At 36.7% G+C, this 22,531-nt stretch overlaps 1 long non-coding RNA gene across 2 annotated transcripts; it reads left to right on the top strand.

Annotated features, from left to right (window-relative positions):
* The first annotated feature begins 16,066 nt into the window (after positions 1 to 16,066).
* LOC131006737 (uncharacterized) lies at positions 16,067 to 17,970 on the top strand. Of its 2 annotated transcripts, XR_009095747.1 has the most exons (4): positions 16,067 to 16,489; positions 17,163 to 17,274; positions 17,444 to 17,486; positions 17,580 to 17,970. It is a non-coding gene; the product is annotated as an uncharacterized LOC131006737 (long non-coding RNA). The 2 variants fall into 2 exon arrangements; XR_009095746.1 differs by having other exon boundaries at positions 17,444 to 17,970.
* Positions 17,971 to 22,531: the final 4,561 nt, after the last annotated feature.

The raw sequence follows: 22,531 nt of genomic DNA, 5'->3' as shown, positions 1-22,531 counted from the left end.
AATGCCCTCGGTAATTAGCGGCGGCGATTGCCGCCGCTAATTCTCCGGCATTGCTCCGCCGTTTAACGGCGACAATTTCGGCGGCAAAGCCGCTGTTAATTGCCGACGGCGGCCGGTCGCCGCTGGTATTGTCGTTACCGACGAGCCGATTAGCGGCGGCAGCTTGCCGCCGGTAACACTATTTACCGGCGGCCGTCTTTTTTTACCGACGGCATTTCGCCGTCGGTAATTAACGATTTTTTTGTAGTGATATATATATATATATATATATATATATATATATATATATATATATAAGCAAACTTACTTTTAAACAGAAAAAATGGGCAAAATTCTATTTTGCCAAGCAAAACATATACTGCAATTGTCTTGCCCAAAATGAGACTTAACAGTAAAAACAAAAATAAAAGTGTTTGGTGGTTCACAATCTCCAGTGGTTCACGTAAATCATGCACACAGAAAATGAATCTGAACAAAAGTATTTATAGGTAAAATTAGGGCGTGGGCTGGAGGCTTTCGGAATAGGATTGTCCAGGTTCACACTTGGAATACGTCTTCATATGCGAACTATTTCTCTATAGCCATATTTATCTCTAAGGGAGTTAGTTATATATATTTCGATCTTCAGGGGAAATAGAATATTCGCCCCTATCTCCTTCAAATTTTCACCTGATCCGCCATATATCATCCTGCCCTTAATGTCGGTCAATTCACTTCTTCTTCTTGTTCACTTTCCTTCCTTCTGTCTTGACTACATCCCGCGCTCGATGCCCCTCATGATGCAAGCCTAATTCTGAGTGGTAGTTAGGCCGACCATTGGTCAACGACAAATAACCTTAGCTGCAACACTTTATCCTAGAAATCGGTTCCATCATCCCCAGCATCAACAAATCCCCTTCTCTGACAAATATTGTTTGTTCTGGCCCATAACATCTGATCAGCCAATTGGCATATGTTTGTCTCTTGTGATGAAGCTAGTCATCGATATTGTGATACTCTAACTAACATGGCTAAGCTCCAGCTCATTCCCAGATCCTAGATAAGTGCTTCGTTGTGCCCAATTTAGCCTCCTAGAGTCTCATGCGTTAAAACTGCTGACACAGACATAAAACAAATAAGAAAATACTTGATCTAGACCTAGACACGACACAAAAAGGAACACAAAAGTTGGGCTCGTCACTCCACCGCTGCCATCGACAGCCACTAACCCTCTCTCTTTTTCCCCAGCAACGACGACACCGCCAAGCTCCATCGCTGCTGTCAATCGATGTCGTTGACAACATCTAACACTTCTTGCCCGCCACCCATAAGACAGAATGTATTGTGTTGTTGTTCATTTAACTGATTGGTTCGGTTGTTGAAAATTTTAAGTAAATTAATGAGATTTTTTTTTTCTTATATTGTTGATTGGTTAGTTTTCAATATTCATCTATTTAATACGAAGTTACGAACTGTTGGTGAGATTAGTTGTGCAGAAATCTACCTCTTTCAATATTGTGTGTGTGTGTGTGTGTGTGTTTTAGGTTTATGAAATCTACCTCAATGGTGTGGGATCTTGTTGTGTTTGTGGGACCATGGAGATCTGAGTTCATAACTATTTTTTTTTTAAGTACTAATTTGTAGCTCAGGTGTTGCTTCTGGTTAATTTAGTGGGTTGCTACTCCTATTGGCATAGATTTGTTTGTTGCAAAAATGACCATTTTTCTGGTTACTAGAAGAGGTTGAATTTGTGAGTTTAAAACAGTGTTCATGTATTGCATAGTTGTTAAAAATGGAAACTTGATTCATATTCATACAAACTAGGTTAATTAAAATGTCAGTTAGTTAGATTCCTCAGTATTCATGTGTTGCATTATTGTTAAAAATAGAACCTTGATTTATATTCATAGAAGCAAGGTTAATTAGAATGTTAGGCTTTTAATATTTGAGGCAATTGATATATTGTTCACTAATTTATTTGAGATACATAGTTTCCTTTTGTCTAATTGATTAATTTTCTAATTTTGTTTTTCTTTAATTAAATATTATAGTAATGGATGAAATTCAAAGTTAGGATAATACAGATGATGATGTGCAAGTGTGGAATCGGTTAATGCTCCAACTTCTAAGAGCACTCTAGATCCTACTTCTAAAAGTGCTAAGAATGTCAAAGATTATGATATTGAAGAAGTTAATAAGGAAACTAAAAGGCTTGGGTCTGAAGTGTGGAATTTCGTTGAGAATGTCAACAAAGTAAATAGGGCAGAAAAATATAAATGAAAACAATGTCATAAGTTATTTATTTGTAAAGTTGAGTCCATAACCACTCCATTTAAGACATCACGCGGAGAAATGTTTTAAAACCCTTCAGTTTTGTTTTATTGGATAATCAAGTCACATTATTGAAGAAATGAAAATTTAATAGTAATGCATATCGAGACTTATATTTATAGTCGTAAGAACAATACTGGAGAATAACTGAAAAGAAAGTGCCAAACTAATGGAATACCGATGCACTAAGAAACTCCATCAAATGACCAACTAACTCTCACCTAATTATCTCAGGTAGCTGATAATCTCCACTTAGTTGACAAACATATTCAATCAAAAACTTCATTTCAGCTATCCGTCAGTTGACAACTTTCTTTCAACCTTCCGCTCACTACTCAATTGACTCTTAACTGATCGACCTTAACTAACTGAAAGCATTCTTAGTTGAAAATCCTATATATAAACGATGTGCGAAGCAGACACACTTTTTTCAACGGATATTATTCTTTTGAAATTGACATGAATGCATGTCATTAAAAGGAATATAAAAAATGATAAATAAATAAATAAACAACCTAAATTCCCAACCCTCTTCATCTCTTTCTCGCCATTCAACGATAAGAGAATTTAAACATTCCATGAAGTATAGACTACATTAAAACTATAAAAATATTTTTGTTAAATCTTGGATCCAAGTCAAACAAGAGCATCAATTTCAAGAAAATAGGACTCCGGTGCAGACTGCAGCATGGATTCACCCTTAACAAAGACCCCAAAATTAGGGTACCAAGGCCAGTGGGCCTTGATTTACGACACCCTCAAGGAATCAAATTACATAGCTCACTCGATCTTCACTTACAACATCATCTCACAGCAACAATCTGACACTGTCATTGAAGCTGCATCCGATTGGTCGAAGCATCTGATTTTAAATCAGCTCTTCTACCTCATCTTCCTTTTCGCATTCTCGCTCATTTCCATTGTCATTGTCATCTTCATTGTCGCCACGCTTTACACCTCAAAGATTAAAAAAAAAATCATTAATTATTTTTCTCTTGTGCGAATGATTAATGAGTTGCACAAAATTTAATAAGAATGTGAGACTTTTTATTTTTGAAAATAAGAAGAAGAAAGGGAGATAAGGCGCATGAGGCGTGAGATGAAAAAGATTATAGAGAAATGGAGATGAGATGGAAGGGTGAGTTGGAAGCTCCCTCTTATTTTCCTTTCGAAATTCCAAACTCCCAACAAAATCCATATCAATTAAGTCGGTGATAGAAACATATGCTTTTATGACAACAACATAAACGTCGATGCTCGTTCCTTGGCGGACATCGGTGAGAAGGTCGGATGACGAGTGTATTGGGAACTTATTGAAATATCCTAATCCTTGTTTTGATGATACCAAAATTCATAGGCCTTAGTTGTAACAGACTAGAACTGTTCGAACTCAAGTGTTAGAGTTCTTTTCTAGTTTAGTTTGTTGTTCTGAAGACTGAAGGACGAAGGACTGAATACTGAAGACTGAAGTTACCAACTGAAGTATCACTTGAAGAATCAGTCCAGAACTGATTACTTAATGCGTGCCACGTGGATTCAGCGGACTAATACTAAAGTCAAGTATCAGTTAAACATTCTTCCATAGGCCTTAGTTGAATTCTCTAACAGCATCGTCGAGTAGGTACTTTGGTTCACGGGTGATGAATTTGGTCCATCCGTGCTGGTGAAGAATTTTTGAGACCTTTGAATATTTCGGCTTCTTCTCAAATGATTCCTTGTGTACACACTGCTCATATCTGACTTCTTTCTCTCTCGAAGCCTCCTTCTTGTTGTCATTTTTCTTCATGTTGGTCTTGGCCATTTCGAATAAGAAATCTGTGAAGAAAATTTTACAGGAAGTGATCTCACAGTAGAGTGCTGTGGATTTTGAAAGTTAGAAAAAAAAAATGCAAAAGTGATGGAAGAGTAATGGAGAAAGTGTGATTGTGGGAGATGAACAGTTTCCTAGGGCAATCGAAAAGACGTGGGCGGTTTGAAATCTGCGCGCCAAATCAGTTTTAATGAATTTTGACGTCCGTGATTAATGCCCGTCAGAGGAGTCCCTTAAAACAAGAGATATAAAAACAGATAAGGAATATTTGGCATGGTCTCATACTGAAAATAGGCAGCGTACAAAGCGTGCAATGATTTGAAAAGATATGCATAAAAAGAGGTTTTCAGAATTTGGAAGTCCAATGCAATACGCAAAGTCGTCAGTTAATCATTATCACTCATAGGCCCTATTTTCTTTAATAGTCAAATCGAAAAGTGTATTCGAACAAGTTCCCAACAATCAGTCAGGACAACAGTCAAGTACTGAAAAAGGTTAAACAGAGTTCCCCCTAAATAGATAATCCATACTTAACTCAAGTAAATATAGGCAAAGAGAAGAAAGACTGAATAATTATAAATCAGCTTGAGATCAGTAAAAGACAATGTATCAAAAGTTGTGCAGAAGAACATAATAAGGAAGGATGAACTAAGACAATCTAAGAACATCATATACAAAATAAAGAGTTTCTGATAAGATGACATTCCTTGATCCTCCTGAGTCCTTAGTTGATGCGGAGTTGTTTGCTTGGCTTCCTTGGGGGACTTCTTTTTGGTTCTTCAGTCATCTTCCATTTCCCTTTCTTGTCTTCTTCTCGTTTGTCTTTGTCATCAGACTCAGGAGCCTCGCTGAATTTGTTTTGGATTTCAAGTTGCTGTTGAAGATGAGTGACTGTTGATTCAAGAATCGCTATTTTGACTCTCAGCTCATAAGTGGCTTCTTCTTGAATGACCAGCCTTTCTACCAGCATTTCAAAACTTTCATCAGTGCAGGGTCTTGCAGATCTTTGCTCTTCAGCTGGTGTTTCTTCATCTCTTGTGTCGGCTGGAGCCGTCTGATGCAGTGGAGATTCATGATGGACTTCGGTGTCCTTAGCATCATCTTCTTTGAGAAGACCTCTGTAAGTGAGGTACAGTCTGAAGTTGGGTGCCCAGTCATAAATAGCATCCCAAACATTGGCGACTCTGAATTTCTCAAAGATGGTGTTCTCCAATGCTTCCATTTCTCCTTCAGTGAGAATTTCATCAATCTCCCTATATTGAGATTTGGGCAAGGTTTTGACGAAGATGAAGAATAAGTAACTGACAAGAGCCTGGAACTCTTCAGGATTCAGGGAAGCTAAGACTGAGGGAAAAAGGGTTGTGACACAGTGTTCGGACAGTTGTGTCACGAAGTTTTTGAGAAGGGCAGTTTGATTGACAGTGTCTGAGGATGAGGATGCGGCATTGATGTTAGCAGGTTCATCAAACTTTGCCTTCTTGTTGAACCTTTCCAGACAATGGTGAAAGAAACCTCTGAGAGGAAGTTCTTCAGAATCAGTTTCTCTATCATTGGTTGCTTGCGTCTCCTCTGGCTGTTGATTTCCTTCATCTTGTGGAGGAACAGTGGGAGCCTGTTGCTGAGTCGTTTCAGTGCTTGGAATTAGCACTTCTTCTGAGGCTTTTGGTGCAGTTTCTTCATGATCCTTAATGAGAATCCTCCGAGGAGTGTCAAGTGAGATCTTGACTGGAGATGACAAGTTGTCGAACTTTCTTTTGGTTGAGCCTTGAGTTTTGTATCGTGGCTCTGAAGTGAGGAGAGGGATTTCAGTTGAATTTCCTTTGACTGAGCTTCTCTATCCTTCAAACAGGTGGATGGTGGATGACACTTGAGTGGTGTTATTCCAGAAACATGGTGTCTCCTTTGCACTATAAAGAATGAGTGCCGAGACTCTGGTTCATTGTCGCAGATGCTTGGTGGAATGGGATTCCTTCTTCTCTTCAGCAAGAATCTGAAGATAGGCCTTCTCCCAGTTGAATGGGCCTTTCTGAAGCAGGGCGATCAGCACCAGTTTGTGTGGTCTTGAGAGATGACCAGGGGATCCAAGAGTGCCAAACCAGCATTTCTTGATCATTTTGGCAATTGGTCTGAGATGATGATGTATTCTTGAAATGCTCAGAACATTGGTGATGATGCGGTCGGCTGCTGCATTGCTCATCAGCGCTTCTCTCATGAACTCTGTGGCTTCTTCATCTGTAATGACCCGACTTTTAATTGAGGATTAAAATCTTCTAATGACTGATTCAAGGATTTATTATGACAATAATTAGGGTTTGGCATCCATAAATAAAATACAGACTTATATGAATTTGATGATTTATATACGTGATGAGTTATTTTATTTTTGTTTCCAGTGAACGATGCACTCAAAATATATTTTGAGTCCATTAATTTATTAATGAGGATTTAACATTGAAGTGTTAAAAATGAATTTTTATTAATTACTAAAGTTGATCCATGTGGTTAGTTAATTTATTAAATTGACAAGCCCAAATGAATTTTATACTTCAAATAAGAAATTGTCTTGTATGTGTCAATGTATTTAAATGAGTGTGGAACCATATGATTAATGTATTAATCTCTTAGATATTTTGATGATTAAGTTGGAACCATATTAAGTATACTAAAGAAATTCCCCAGTCATACTAAGCATGCTGAAGAAATTCCCCAGTCATACTACGCATGCTGAAGAAATTCCCCAGTCATACTCAGCATGCTGAAGAATTTCAGTCATACTAAGCATGCTGAAAAAGAATTCCACGTTCATACCAATCAAGCTGAATTTCCACGATCCTCATTCTTCTTTAAAGCCAACCCCACGCCTTCACCATCTTCACCATTTCTCACCCCTGCAGCCCCATTTTCACACAGCCACTGAAGGTAATGGAGTGAAGATATTTTTATCTCTTTCAATATTTTCTTCCTCTCAATTCTAACTTGTGTGAAATACCAATTATGCAGAGACTACAATATACACCACCAATTAAGGTGTTCTTCTTAAACTGAACTCATTTATTCTGAGTTGCTGTATTTCGTTCAAGTTTTGCTGAGAACCACAAAATCAAACAATTACTCATATCTCAACACCACCACACCATCATATGCTCATTAACAAAGAATTATAGATGCTTTGAGACATGTAGAAAATGATGAGCAAATTCATAGATTTACAGTTACTAAATATGTACTTGTGAACTGAAGTTACAAGGAAAGAGTTAAAACTTTTATTTGAGCAATTACAGTATATGATTCTTGCACAAAGACCCTTTGTGTTGGCTGATTGCGTGTGTGAGTCGAGGTCAGGGGGAGGGCAGCCTCGGTGGCTCGTCGTCGCCGGCGGTTGACGGACGGCGACGGAGCCGCGGTGGCTTCCGATCTGCCAAAGAGGGGAAAGGAGATGAGTATTTCAGTTTTTATTTTAGAAAGGGGAAAAAGATGAGGAAATTTAAAATGAAAGGAGAAGGGGAAACTTAGGGTTTACCTGGGCTGTCTCCGGCGACGGCGGCTCCTCAACGGCCGTGGGCCTGTGCAGCCAGCGAGAGGGAGGGCGATGCGGCGGCGCGGCTTACGCCGTGTCTGCCGGCGTGTGTGGCAGTGAGGTTAGAGAGAGAGATCGAGATGAAGTTGAGAGTTAGGGATAGAGAGAGAGGGAGAACAAGGGGCGGCCGTGGCGTTGAACGGCGGCGGCGGATCTGCCGCGAGGATGAGGGAGCAGGCGGCGGCCCGGCGATGGCGGCACACCGCGGTGGTGGTGTCTGCTGCGCCTGGGTCCAGCGGCCGAGGGAGCGAGAGAGATAGAGGAGAAGAGAGGGGGAATGAGTTCAGGGAGAGAGGAGAGGGGCCGACGCCGGCCTCCGTCCGGCGGGCACCGCCGTCGGGGCGGCGGCGGCAGAACACGTCCGAGAGAGAAAGGGAGGGATGATAGGCGCAGCTTTGATGTGTGTGTGTTTGAGTGTGTCTAGTGTGTGTTAACTAGGTTTAAGAGAATATTATGGGCTTTGGGCCATAGTTAATTGTTGGGCTTGCTGTTGGGCCGAGATTTGGGCCGATTTTAATAAGTGTTTGGGCCCTTATTTAATTAACTATGGGCCTGAGATATTAAAAATCTGATGGGCCTCTGTCTATTGGGCTCGACCCTTTTAAATAAAAAGCTGATGGATTTTCATTTAAAAGTTTTGGGCCTTTATTAATTTAAATGTTTGGGCTCTTGGTTAATAAAATATAATGGACCTAATTTATCTAATTAATTTGGGCTTGTATTTATTTAAATCATTTGAGCTCTTATTTATTTAATTTAAATTGAGCTTGATTAATTTAATTACATATGAACCTTTAAATTAATTATTTAAATGGAGTTCATTTATTTCAAGTATTTTTATAAGTGGATTTTAAAATAAAATATTTTGAGTTAAACTCTTATTTAATGCATTCCTTTCAAAAGGCTTATTATTATGGATTATTTGAAAATGATTAAATGATTTTAAATATGAGAAAGCATGATCTATGATGATATAATTTATCTATGTGATATTATAGGATTTGTTTTTAAATGACGGAATATTTGACTTGATGACATAAATAGAACGAGTTATGATTAATGCGCATGTTGATGTTCGAATAAATAGTTCGAACCTAAATGATAGTTATGTGATAAAATGTTTTGAGTTTAAGGTTTTGAATGAGACAAGATTAATATGGATGCTAGAACCCTAAAATCATTAAAGGAGATAGTTTAGTTTAGAGACCTATCTTCCTTTCTTACACGACTTTCTTCTCGAACTTATCGACTCTTCGTCAATAAAGGTCCAGACGGGAAGTGAAAGCTAAAGAAGGAGGTAACTCTACGCCCCTAGTGGGAACGGAATGAGGTGGGCTTTCTTAAAACACGTATATAGAGATCCCCTGCATACAGGCCTCTTATACGAAATGAAATGAATGACATGATATAACTGTGATATTTTAAATGGTAAATGGTTCTTATTAAATGAAATGTTTATGGAAATGATCAAATGATGAATGGTTCTTTATGAAATGAATGAAATGTTTATGAATGATTGTCTGCCAAAAATGTTTATGTTTTATGTATGTATCCTATCTGTGTTGGTTCGCCAACTATAAAGGAAATCGAATTCGGACCCTACGCTAGACGAAGGTTTGCTAGTAAGGGTTAACGTGTACACTCATGGAGACTGTGTGTCGCTTGCGACCGGTCTTAGCGTCCGTGGAAGGAGGCCTCCTTCCCGGCGTGTAAAAGGAACAGATATGGATCATATAGACTGAAAATGGGATGCGCATCCAACTTTATGAAATGAAAGAAAATGTTTAGTAAGCACAGGTCCTTCAAGTAAAACCCTGTGTGTTACTGTTGGCAGTACAATAAATGATATAAAATGTTATATTTCCGGCATATGTTCACTGAGTATTTTTACTCAGCCCTGCATGTTGTTTTCCCTAATGTGCAGGTTGAGTGGGTGATGGAATGGAGTGGAGTTGAGCGGATGTACCCTTGAGACGTAGAACAGTAATGTAACCTTGAGTATACATCTTCATATGTATAACTCACACGTATTTCCGCTGCAAGATACTCTGATTATGCTAATGTTTTATTTTAAGTATGATACTCTTTTGTTGGGTAATCCACTTCGACGGGCCTTCCCGAACAAACGTCTTGTATTTGCCCAAGTGATCAGTTATGATCCTAGTGTTATATAATAAATGTCTCTTTTCGTAAAATGTTTGATTGTTAAGTAAATGCCCCTTTCTTTCCCCGCTTCTTAATCCCCTTCCCGAGTCATAACCCCGGTTAAACCATCCTTAGGGATTGCGGGCTGTGACATCATCGGTGAAGAATGGGGCTGGTCCATCAGTTGGGAGGCTGAACACTTCTCTTGCCGCTTGAGAGATGTTGATGGAAATCCTTGTTGAGTCTGAGAAGTCTTCATTAGTGAAAACAGAAATCTCTGTTTTGAGTTCACCAGTCGATTCATCAGTCTTGATGTTGTCATAGAACTCTCCGATGATCGATTCGTTGAGAAGAAACTCCGAAGAACATTGAATGAACTTCATCCATCCATGTCGTTCTAAGATCTCGTTGATCTCGTTGAAATCAGCAAGATTCTGGAGTGACTCCAGTGTTACAAAAGATTCGTAACAGACAACTTGTTGAGATGCTGATTTTCCCATTTGAATTTTTGAGAGATTTTCTGCAAAAGTTTGTGAATTGGTTCTCACAGAGATTGAACTGTGGATTCTAACTGTTAGTCTTGCAGAGAAAGATACACTCAAAGAATTTTTGCACAAAAGATTTCTCTGAGATTGAGTAAATCTTTAGTCGAAGATGAAACGTTTTTGAAGAGAGTGTGAGAGATCGTGCATGAGGCAGTTTCAATAAACGTTTGAAATCCTTGTAAATGGAATCGTGACACGTGGATCACTCCGCTTGTTAGTAAAAAGGGCGGGATCGTGTGATCGTGTGTCAACCGTTTTAAAATAAGTTTGCACGTGCCAATTAAAAAGATTTGAGAGTGAAAAAAAAAAACATGACACATCAGACTAAGCACAATTCAGCCGAAAAGGATAAAGAAAAGCAGTCATAGATACAAGTGAAATCGTTGAGAGAAGCTTACACAGTGATTATCACTAGATACTTCGTTGTTTGAAGTGCAAGTTCCCCCTGAGTTTTATGACTGATTCTCCTTTGATTTCAAATCCGGTGGCTGTTGCTGCTCGTTCCTTTCACGTTTCATCTTTCTTCTGTATTGAAGTGATTCTTCACGGATCACTCATTCGAAGACTTCTGACGTCTTTTTGAATTCTGTCTCTGTTTCCTTGAGACATTGTAGAAGTTCTTGCTTCTGAGACTGAAGAAGTTTCAGTCTATTGATCAATCTGCGCTCCTGAACATTTCTTTTGTCTGCTTCGTCTTCATCTGTAATGAAGTGGCGCATGATGATCCTTCGAGCATCTTGCACAAGATCAATCTCTCTGATGATCTGTTTGTGCTCCCTAAGGAGAATTTCAAATCTCGTTCTTAGGTGTTGATACTCTAGTCGTGTTTGATCATTTCTGCTTGCTTCTTTTGACTGATAGTGGGTTGGACTCTGATTTTCTTCTGGAAAGATGAATCTATCTTCTTCATCAGAATCCAGTGCCCAAATCTCAAGCCGTTGATTCCTCGGAAGTAAGTATGAACATAATCGCTGGAGGAGTCTTTCTTGTTCCTGTACATTGTCGGGAAAACAGGAAGAAGCACACAAGAAACAGAAAAAGAACACGGAGCAAGCAATCTCAAGAAGGATCTTGAGAAAAGATCTTGAACAAAAACAACAACTCCCTCAATAGGATCTAGTTCAATTAGAACCTAGTCAGATACAGGTAGTTCTTGCGAACAACGAGCTCTGATACCGATTGTTAGGTCCTGAGGGTCTCGAATAGGTGTATGGGGGAGGGAATACACCTATGGACTATTTTTCAATCAATCCTCAATCAGAGGGATCTCAGTCAGAGATCAAAACGAAACTTTGCATGCAAACAAAGACGCCTATTTTACTGAAATCAGTTTTGACCAAACAGGGTTGACGGCTGATACTGAATGCTCTTCAGTAAAGAGTTATCAGTTAAGTTGCTGGAACTTAACTCATGCAAGTAAGGGCTTCAGTCGAGTTTGCTAAAACAGAGACGATAACACTCTTCCTGACTATCAGAAGATAGATCAGTCAGACTGATATCGTACGCAGCGGAAATTAAACTTAGTTTCGAAATAGCCTCGGTGGAGCAAGTTATTGGTTATGGTTTCTCTTTGCAGTTAGTCAGTGTTCAGTTTTATCAATTGAAATAACACAAGTAAGAATGTAAAACTGAAAGCTGTAAACAACACAGAGACTTTTACGTGGTTCGGAAAAACCCTTTCCTACATCCACAGTTGGTTGATCAGACCAACAATCCACTCCGCAAGTGCTTAACAGGTGCACTGCAAACAAAACCGTGTGCTTTCCGGGTGCACACAACCGTACACTGAAGAAAACCCTTCTCCAGTACCCACGCTTCACTCGCGTCGGATTTCCCTTGCTTAACACAACCCGTGCTAAGACTCTCAGAGTCAGAAAACCCTTCTGACCTCCGAATCACTCAAAACACTCTTATGGGGGGGAGGTTTGAACGAGTGCCAATTATACTTACAAAGAACAAGTTCTTTGAAGCAAGTTTGACCTTTGGCTTCTATGTAAACAGATATATGCCTAGGGTCTAAGAGAATGTATGTAATCAGCAGTGACTGATTTTAGCTTTGGAATTCTCTTCTTCGATTCAAGCTTTGGGGAGTTTAAGCTTAAGGGTGAGTAGCAATTTCGGCAGAGCTTCAGCTTATGTTGTTGAATCGGTGAAGGTTGAAGTGATCCTCGAGCGCTATTTGTAGAAGAACTCTTGAATAGATCCGTTGGCGTAAATCGTCCTCAAGATTTCTTCCGTTGGAGAGCAATTCGAATTTGGGCTGAGGCTTCAATCTTCGAGGTTCCTTGTCTGGGTGGAAACGACTCTCTTTGATGGACAGGAGATGTGACGTCTCTGAAAAGTAACCACCAGATAGGAATGACCTCTGCAGAGATAAGATCCTGAGATCTCTGCATTTAATGCGGCTGTACTTTGTGAGTACGTGGCTTCCTCTGAACGTTGGAAGATCAGTCCTAGGAGGAATGTTCAACTGATACTTGACTTTAGTATCAGTCCTTTGCGCGCATTAAGTAATCAGTCTTCAACTGATACTTCAGTTGGTATCTGCAGTCTTCAGTCTTCAGTCCTTCGTTCTTCAGTCTTCAGTCTTCGACACCGCAAGCTAAACTAGAAACAATTCTAGTCTATTACAATTAAGTCCTATGATTTTTGGTATCATCAAAACAAGGGTTAGGATATTCCACAAGGTTCCCAACACGGGTTGAGGGTGCTTCAGACCCAATCGCGGCGGCGAGGGGATGTGCTTCATGCTCCACCGCGGCGGCGACAAGATCTGCTACTTCCAGTTCCCGCAGCCCAACGACCGCTGCGCCAACCACAACACCGTCTTCTTCGATGTCAACATTGTTTCTCTGTGAACTCCAGCAATGACGCAGCCGAAAATCACTGGTAACCTCGTCGAAAATCGCGTGGCTGGGGAAGGAGAGAGGAGGCCCACCGAAAATCGCCGGATCGTGTTGCAGAGAAGCTGCTCGACGAAATGCCTAAGAGAAAAACTGATGGAGTTAACTTTTCGTTTGGTTGAGGGGCTAATTTGTTGAAAATTATGGACTTCGGGGGCTTAGTTGATACACCCCTTGCCATAAGGTGCTAAACGTCCAAGGGGCCTCCACGTTAGGGGTTAAATTGAACCTTAACCCTTGATTAATTAAGTGATCTCTCATCATAACTGGATTAAATTGGTTAATAGGATTAATAGATTTATTATATGGATTTAGTTAATGAATTTACTACCCTAGGATCAGTTGTCTTTATAATTTGATTTTTCTCCGTGATTTTTATTTGTTGTTGTTTGAATTTTATTTTAATTATTAAACCTTCTTCATATTTTGTTGCCTGTCTACTGTTATAGTTTGTTTAGGGAATAGCTAGGGTTATTTCGGTTTTCAGTCCCTGTCGATACGATACTCGATTGCTATATATGTTGCAATTACACCGTGTTAGTTGCGGTATTTTGTTGCTAAGAAATTAGTGATCAGAAACCTATTTTTATTCATGGATAAATATACGTGCCAATCTCTAGAGTTACTAGAATATAAGGTTTAAAGATTTTAGTATGTGATGAGAGTGGTCATATGCATGACACAACAACTAACGTGGTGTATGTTGAAATTTTTGATAGAGTATGAGGTAATTTGCAAATCTAATCATTTATTCAAACTTTGAGAGTTGAAGTCATTATTGATATTATTTTATTTATTTGTTTTTTTTCAGTTACTGGTTGAAGCTACTGACATCTAATTTAGGTACATTTCAAATAACTGCTGCAATTTCTCTTTAAACATTTTATGGGTCGACATAAGACATCTAATTTAGGCTAATTTCAAATAAATGTTACAACTTTGAATTTTAAATAATTTTATTAAGTGCTCTATTTTAGTAAAATATTATGAAATTCATGAAAAAAAATGCAAAATTTCACAAATTAATTTATGTTTTAATAGATAGCATATAAAATGATTACGAGACCATCAGATTTCACTAAATTTTCTATCGATTCCAGATAGGCAATTCCTTGTGAATGTTTGTTTTGCTATGACAGTAAATAAGAGTCAGGGACACTCTTTCGAATGTAGGATTATACCTACCGAAACATGTTTTTAAATTGAACAATTGTATGTGGAATCTCAAGAGTTACCAGAGAAAGAGGTCTAAAGATTTTAGTATAGATAAGAATGGTTATACGCATGACACAACAACAAACGTTTCAATAGATTATGAGGTAATTTCAAATTTAATAATTTATTCGGACTTTGAAAGTTGAAGTTATTATTGATATATATATATATATAGGGGAAGGCTAAAATAAGAACGCTTCTTAAAATATAAATTAGGAACCATTTTCAGCCCTTAGATCATCAAAATCTACGGTTGATTCATCACCATGTTGGATAAATTCATGGTCCTGAGTTCGAATCCCAAAGGTAGCAAAAAATTATTTTTCGCAATTCATACCTTTATACAGTTTATTCATGCGTGTTATACATAAAATTCATGCATTTTTGCTAGTTCGTAATTCTTAAAATAAGGGTGGTTTATTGAATAACCGCACCCTATATATATATATATATATATATATATATATATATATATATATTTTCAGTAACAGGTTGCAGCTACATACATCTAATTTAAGTAAATTTCAAATAAATATTGCAGTTTCTATTTTAACATTTTATGAGTTGATACTCTACTTATATATATATTTCATAAGACATAATTTAGGCTAATTTCAAATATATATTACAAATTTTTATTTTAAATGATTTTATTTAGTACTCTATGTTAATAAAATAAATCAAAATTACATTAAATAACATCTTATAAGCTCTTCAAAAATTTTATAAGCTTCAAGAGCTTATAACCTATTTAAAATAAGTTTTGCTAAACCCCCCTAATTTTGCAACTTAATTTCCTTTCCTTTTTGCATTGTTTCTGATGATACGTAACGTAATTGGCATTTTTTCAGTTCGCACTCGTTCTATCATTTTGCATTTTGAACTTTAAAAAAGGAAAGGTGGATACTCCACTTTATAACCCGAACTAGTATTTGCCCATTCATACGATCCACGACATACATCGAAATTAAATGATAGATTTAAATATATAAATAAAAAATACAAAACATGTTTTAATATAAAATATAATAATTCACATCAATTACTCAATAAAATTCTGAATTTAAAAATGTAAATTTTCAATTTATACAAAGTGTAATAATAATTATAGTTATTAAATAAATTTAAAAATTATTCGATAATGAAAATTTGCATTATGCATATCGTTAGTATTATTCATCATAATAAATATTTTCATACACAAACATAAATAAAAAGTTATAAATTTTAATGAAGAGGCAGAAAATAAAATATTTTAAATTGTTCATAACTTATTTATTTTAAATTTATTTTTGATGATTTTTATATTATATTAAATTTAAGATACATATTGATTATTTTTTTCATTAATCAAATTTGATGATGTTTAGAAAATAATTAAAATATAAAAAATTGAAAGAAAAAAATAGTAAAAAAATTGCTGAAGAAGAGAGAGAATAAAAAGAAAAAAATAGTAAAAAAATTGTTGGAAGAAGAGAGAGAAAAAATGGAGGGAAAAAACTCATCTTTTATATATCTATCAATTCTATAAAGCAATACATATTCCAGCCCCCATATTGTTTCTCTCTCCTACATGGCACACTCACAATTCAAGATTTTCACCTCTCTCAATTCTACACTTTCTGCCTTCAAATTCAACAATTGTTTTCTCTCGCCCTCATCTCCTTCAATCACCGAAACTATAGCCACACATTCATGAATCACCCACGCAATTCGTCAATCACTGAAACAATCACTCACGAATCTTTAATTCAGCATTAATTATCCAAGCTTTTGAAGCGCATAAATTTTCCAGGCCTTGTTTATCTACAGATTCACGAATCAATCTGCATTCAAATTCCAATGTCAGCAGATCTCACGAAGCTCAGAGATTTCCCTCGCCCTTGATCTCATCATTCAAATTCGTCGATTAGAAACAATCTCCCTCGCCTTGTCCATCTACTGATTCACGAATTAGTTTGTGATGTAGCAGTTTTGGCTGCAGGTACTTGATTTTCTCCATGTTGTTAATTTCCTCCCTGATTTCCCCTTAAGCAAATAAGTTTGGACGCCGACGCCGGTGAGGGAAAAACAGCCATTCGCTGACATTTTCAGTTTCAAGTTAGTTTTTGCTTTTTTTCTTTTTCGATTGAATGTCACAGATTGAATATATAGTATTCGTTTATCCGATTTTGCTAGAATCACATATAATGATTTTATATGTGATTTTGCGCGAATTGTTGTGGTCATTCTTGATGCTCTTACTAGGTACAATGAGCTACTTACTTTCCTATGAATTCTGCTGAAGTTAGAGAATTTCCTGTATTTGATTTCATGGATATAATAGTACTTTTTGGTGCATCATTCGAGGTCGGTGAAGTGTTGGGGGAAATTTCTCATTCTATCTTTTAAATATGCAGGGGATGAGAGTGTTATTGAATGAGAACATACTGGAGAATGATCATGCCTATGTTTAAATATGAAAGACGAAATGACATATTTCTGTTGAACACCACTTTTTATCCAAATTTACTGGAGAACTATTTTCATGTATATGGAGACTCATGAAAAACAAAGTATTTGTTGAAAGAATTTTTATGCAGCATGAGAAGGTTTTGTTTGAGGACATGACAAGTTATGGTTTTCATTGTCTATAAGTACTTTACAACAATCGCCAGGCTAAAAGACGTCAGTGGACTAAGGAAGAAAGATTTTGCTAGGGACTTGAAACGCAACTCCCTGAGATTCTTCGAAGAAGAAATGCTGGTCATTCGTGACCACCACAAGGAGGTTCATTCTGCAGCCTGAATCTCTGATTCCTTTCGTTAGTGTTGTCTTCTAGCAATTTGTTTCACCTCTGTGATTGCTGAGTTGCATTTAGTGGTTCTATTTTTGAATAAGTCAGTGGTTAGTGGTAGGTATCTATTGTTGCCTCAATGATATTATTTATCTTCTGCAGACCTCCAAAAGTGCAAAGATGTTTAGTGCTGCAGCAATGGATGGTCAGAAAAATAGAAGAGAATGAGAAGTGTTTCCATCTAATCTCACCTAAAATTATTCTGAACTTTTGTTGTGTATCTATGGAGTTTATGCAGTGTTTCTCAATCTCTGGAGCTCAACACGCCAACTGCTCCAGTCTCATGGTCTTCACGGCAGCGCTCAATCGCCTCAATGGACCTATCCCGAAGGAGCTCCACCACTCTTATAAATCTCCATCTACTCAGTCTCGCTAGGGAGATTCCTGTTGGCCTCAGCAATATGTCCAATCTGCGATACCTAAATCCTTGGTCAATCTTGTGTTTGGCGAGAAGAAGGAGACGATTGTTTGGTCAAATTTCAGAGAAAGAGATGTAATTTTTATTTATTTTTAATATTTTGTAAATGTAATTTTTCCCACCAACTTTAAAGTTACTGCCAAAGTCGAAGATGCAGTAATTTATTTGAATGATTTAAGGTGTAATTTGTTCAAGTGTATCACTTCGTTCCATAATCTAAAATAAAATTTTTAATTAACTTTTGTGTCTTTGCTTTAATATTTCTTCATATGTTATCAAAAGCCTTTTCTTTTTAGAGGCTTATCAAAATTCCTTTAACTTGTGAAAGAATATACAATTCGTCTTTTCCCAAACTTTGTTCCAAAATACATTTGTTCAAAAGAGGTTTATTTATTAGATAATATTAAAGTTCAAGAATGATTCAAAATAAAAATTGTCCAATTAAATTAAAATGGTTCATATATATATTTTTTTCTTTTTTTATTTTTGTACATCACTTATGGAGAGCAAGACGAATAAATATAAAGAGCCCGTTATAATCTCATTTCAATTTGCAATGATGTCAAAATTTAAATGTTTCATTTTTATTAATTAGTCTAAGCTGTTAATTTCTTTTTATTACCTGATATGAAATCTTAATCTACTAACACAAAGAACATTTTATTATATGGTTAATAAAAGTTTCCACTATGAAGAATGCCACACGATTTTTTATTCGGCCTAATATTCAAAGTGAAGGATTATATGCAAAGGTCAATATATAGATTTACCCTTCATACATAGTTTGATGTATAATTTTACTTTAAATAATATCTTACGTGTTGATGATTTTGACATATTTAAATGGCCTTAACATTATATTAAGGCGCGGTCTTAGTGGAGATCTGAGCATCAAGTCGATTACTAATATTTTTAGCGTTACCCAAGATTTGAAAAACGACAAGTGGTTCAATATTTCTTTAGTGAAAACTATTAAAGATATAATAAACTCAAATAAAGTAAAATAATATTAATATGCATGTTGAGTTGTATTTAAGAATAGTATTAGAAGTATTTGTGTTATTGTTTCCCTATCATCTTATAGGTTGACACCTACATATGCAAATGGACGATAAGAGATTTTCACCACATAGAATCATGGTACTGTGAAGCATGCAAAAATGAAATATGCTACAAGAGCATCTCCATCGCGGCTCTAGCGAAGGGCTCGAGCCCTGCCACGTCTGCACTGGGGCACGGGGGCAGCTTGATCCAGGCTCCAAAATAAAAGCCGACACGAAGGGATGGAAAAAAATTCAAAAATTAAAATAAAAATTTGATAAGTTTGATTTTTTTTTAATCTGAAAAAGTTAGTAAATTTATTTTAATTATTGTATTTGATTTTAATTAATGTAATGTCGTACTTTAATTTTTAATAAAATGTTGGACATTAAAATTGAAGAGGTAAAATGAATGGAAAATGAGAATTGGAAAATTAGAACCCCCGTTAGAGCTTCTTAGCTGTTGAGTGGAAGCTCTAAGATCTCGCTCCCTTCCCGCACTATTCCTCCCAACTAAAATAAAAAGAGTGATTGAGAATCTCGAGAACCTATGTCTTCGCGGAGCGGTTTTTTTCTTGTAGCACCCTCCATTCACTATTCTATTCGAGTGCTATTCCAAACGACCAAGTTATAATGATATTGTCACCCCCAAGAGTTCTAGGGATGGAGATGTTGCAAGGGTGTTTTAAAAGGAAGTAAAATTGAAAATAATTGCAAAAAGTGCAATAAACCAATTCGAACTATCATTATAAGATTTCTTTATCAATTTATTTTATCTACTAGCTTAAAACTATATATTACCCCCCCCCCCCCTCTTTCACGACGAGAGAACCACGTCCGCATCATTTGAAGTCGTGGAAGACCCCTGAGTAAAAATGAGAGCTTCTGTGCACCTCTCTCCAAGAGATAGGATTCAGGATCTGAATTGGCTGAAGAAGAGTAAAGAGGCGGCTACTTTCCCAGCCCACGAGAAAGCCCTAAGGCACTCATCGTATCATTATGAATATACAAACCAAAACTGTGAAAGCCTAGAAATATACATGCCCAGTTAAAATGTGATATTATTGCATCATGATGTCTAAGGACACAATCTATTAGGCCAACTTACTTCTTACTGACATGCCATTGTTTAAGCTTTTAGGCTCCATAGATGGAACTATGTATTAAGTATTAGGGAAGGAAGGAGAGGTCCCAATCTTTATTTTTGATTTCGTTCTTGAAGGAGAAGAGGAAGGCCGTAAGTGACATAAACAAGCGGGGAGACACTCTTATGCCTTAGCTCCCATAGACCACCAAAGACAACAATCCATACATTCTCATTCTTATCTCATAATACATTTCTTAAGAGTTTGTTAACATATCATAAATTAAATTATTACGTTAAATAATACCCATCGAATTTCGACGGGTTACTCACTAGCACTAAAGAATATAATCAGCATATTTTTTGGTTTCCACTTCTTTCATAGCAAAGAAGTGGAATTGTTACCCTAAAGTTAATATATTTGAATCATTTTATATTTATGTTTCCTAATATATTATTAATTAATTGATTCTATTTCATTAACTAATCATTGAATAAGAAAATAAGTAACTTAAATTTAGAGAAATGATGAAAGCAAGAATCATGGAAATTAGAAAAATAAAAGGTGGTGTGTATATTGTCTCTGTCTGCAAATCTAGAAAGATTTGGTGCCAACTCCGTCTGCAATCATTATTGTAATTGTGTAATTCACTAGAATCCATCTGCAAATCCTTATCACAACAAGTCCCTCTCCCGCTGTCTACAAATCCATATCATAGCAATTAATATGCTAATCTCTATCCATCACATCCCCCGCCGCTGATACATCGAAATTGGAAATCGGTGCTAATCTCCATCCACCGTGTCCCCCGTCGCTGATACATCAAAATTAGAAATCAGGATTTGGTGCTCCACCTCCCCCACTTGATTTTGGAACCTATTTTTCAAGGTACGTGCTTGATCGTCTAAGATGACACTTGAGTAACCCCTATCACTTGCTCGAGCATTCAGTCATTATCTAAACCTCACAGGGATTGCAGAAACACATCACAGGTATAAAGTTGGTAATATTAATCTTTACACATAATCATGTCTGTTGTTTGTTGTCTTTTTTCATTCTTCCATGATTCAGACGTATGAAGGCATGTTTACCACAGTTGAATTCACCATAAAAAAACAAAACTGATGGCATATAATATTTCTTTGAAATAAGTATTTTGTAAAATTGAAGAAAAGTCTCTTTAATATTGTAGTCAATGTTTATTACACACACTGACTTCACATGTTGATCATTCATATTTAGTGCTTTAGCTTGTGGCACTTGAGCACATATTTAAGATACATACTTTAAGAGATGTTTTAATCAAGCTTCCAGGCCCATAAGCAATACATATGCCACTTCTTTACTTATTTGTGGTGGATAGCATTCTTAGAATTCATATTTAGACAATTTTCAATTCGGTTGTCATAATGTGTATATATCGAATGTGGATATGTTTCTAAATTCTGATAATGTGATGCTGGAATCATTGTAAATTGACTCAGTCCAATTTGTTTCTGTCGAATTCTCGAGATTTTTATCCTTTTAATAATGATTGCATAACATCCTTTTAATAATGTTTCAGTTGACCTGTGTGATACTGTTTGCAAGTAGGTCTCTGATCATTGTCTTTTTGTGTTCAGATTTGCAAGCCATTAATTACTATTAATTTATTTGTAGTATATTGATCGTCTCTTACCACATGAGGTTGAAATTGTCCTGATAGCACACCCGATTCAAATAAATTGTAGAACCCTGCAATATAAACATATCACGATTGCAGTATGCCGCTTAACCAAATTACCATGTTGTCATGTTGAAGATTTGCACTTAAGAGTGTATTGTTCTTTGCAGCATCTTTTAGAATATAATGATCGGCCTGACCTTGTGAATGAAGATCGAGAGATGTTGATTGACGATCTGGTAACTTTTCTTTAAAAGTTTGAATAGTGTGAAAAAGGCAAAAGCAATTTTTACATTTCCTAAACATGAGTCTTTTTTATATTGAGGGTGAGAGAGCTTACTTCAATATGGCAAACGGATGAGCTTAGGCGGGCACAAACCTACCTCAGTTGATGAAGCTAGGGCTGGTAAATTTAATAGGTTTGGACATGTTGCGATACTATACCGCGACTTGTATAAAATGCGGCTTTCCTTTTTAGGCCTCAATATTGTGGAGCAATCACTTTGGAGAGCTGTATCTTATTATTTACTGAAACTTAGCAATGCACTAAAGAAAGTTAATCTCATTTTTCTGCAAGTGGCCATTTTGTCTGTTCTTTTTATTATATTCATTCATCATCGGCATCATACTAGAAACGTGAAACTCCAATAAAGTTTGGATCTTGGATGGGAGTGATCGAGATGGAAATCCTAATGTGACCACCGCAAAGGTAATTTCTTTGTGCTTTTGTTGTGTAAATTTTTTTGAAGAAAGCAAAATTCCAATTCCTCAGTAATTTAGTTGGGTTGCTTCTAGATCTCCGTGATTAGATCACTCTTTTGTTTCTTCTCATGCGTATTATGGGATTTTACTCCAATGGATTCAAGTCTCTTGCGTGAAATTGATAACCTCATATTTGAACTCTACATGAACTAATGCAGTGCAAAGTTATCTAGATTAGCACGTAAATTTTTAGAAAAAAGTGTGGTGTGTTGTTCATGGAAC

The sequence above is a fragment of the Salvia miltiorrhiza genome, chromosome 1, assembly GCF_028751815.1.
Source record: "Salvia miltiorrhiza cultivar Shanhuang (shh) chromosome 1, IMPLAD_Smil_shh, whole genome shotgun sequence".
Taxonomy (NCBI): domain Eukaryota; kingdom Viridiplantae; phylum Streptophyta; class Magnoliopsida; order Lamiales; family Lamiaceae; genus Salvia; species Salvia miltiorrhiza.
Note: the sequence above shows the minus strand (reverse complement) of the source record. Positions and strands in the feature narration are given on the sequence as shown.